This window comes from Mus caroli, unplaced genomic scaffold (assembly GCF_978045245.1).
Source record: "Mus caroli unplaced genomic scaffold, Mus_caroli_1 scaffold_18, whole genome shotgun sequence".
Taxonomy (NCBI): Eukaryota; Metazoa; Chordata; class Mammalia; order Rodentia; family Muridae; genus Mus; species Mus caroli.
In genome coordinates, this window is record NW_028227273.1 from 36,075,030 (window position 1) to 36,076,534 (window position 1,505).

The following is a 1,505-nucleotide window of genomic DNA, read 5'->3' on the forward strand; positions in this document are numbered from 1 at the left end:
TTGTGAATGCCTCAGGTCAACAACATTTGATCCCAGTGACAAAGCAACACCAATGAAGATAAATACTATAAAGACTTAGCATCCCCAAACAACCATGAGGAGTAGATTCCCCAAACCCCACATGAAAATCTGAGCAGAGTGGCACCAGTGTTGGGAGGCAGAAATAGGCAGATACTTGACACTCACTATCCAGTCCCTAGCTATTCTAATTAGCAAAATTCTTTCTTTATCATATCAAATATGGAGCATCTGAGGACTGATCCCAAGGTTGTGCTCTCGTCTTCACCCATATATACTCACCTGTACACATTAGCACATATACATACATCACATAGACACTTCTTTTTAAAAGACCCTTTTTTCAAAAATAGTATTTATTTTTATGATATATATATATATATATATATATATAATACACACATGTATAGGTATAGGTATAGGTATAGGTATAGGTATAGGTATAGGTATAGGTATAGGTATAGGTATAGGTATAGGCATATATATGCACATGTCTGTGGAAGCCATAAGTTGCAAATCACCTGGAATTGGAATTATAAACTCTTTGTGCTATGCCGTTTAAGTACTAGAAATGGAACCAGATCTACTGCAAGAGTAGAAAGTGTTCGTTAACACTGGGCTTCGTCTTCAGACACTCCTAGTAATTTTCTAAGGGTTGTGGAACAGGCGCCAATGCATTAGAGACACTGTCTCCAAAGGATGATAACCTTGAGACTGTTGACAGAAGGGCACCCTGTTTATGCTTCACTTGAGCTCATATGGGTGGCACCCACACACAAAAATGAATTGTATGAAAGTACATGACATCCTAGATTTGCTTAAAATACTTCCCTGCCCCCAAAAGAAATATGGGATATGATGAATAAAAGAAAATAAATGGTGGTGGTAGTTAACATAGATGAGTGAAAGGTACTAAAATTCTGTTTAATCTTGCTCATGATAAAAGTAAAAAAAAAACATACTTGCAACCTAATTATTAGCTGTGTCATATTAGATAAGTTATAAATCTTTCTGAGTTCTAGTTTTTCTAATCAACAAAACAGGGATGACATTTTTTTAACCTCCAGTGATTGCTTTGGAGCATATTGACAATAAACTTGAATGACAACAGGCTTCTACAAAGTATTTACTAATTCAAAACTCCCTTGTAGGTGAATTAGTAATACTTTGCGGATATTCGAAAATGTCAGTGTGTAACTTCGATCTCCACTATTACAGGCAATGCTCCCATTAAACCTAGAATTAAACATGTTGCATGAGAATGGAGGGGTGCATGTTTACGGTGGCACATATTTAGAGGTCAGAGAAACACCATGGGTCCTTGCCTTCTCCATTGTTTGACTCTATATGTCTTGTCTGCTGCTGCCTTTGGCAGGCCAGCTGACTCACAAGCTTCCAGTCATTCCTCTGTCTCTACCTTTCAACATGTAGGAGTGCTGGGATTACAAAACCACTGCATATAGCTGACATTGATTCAGGGAATCTGA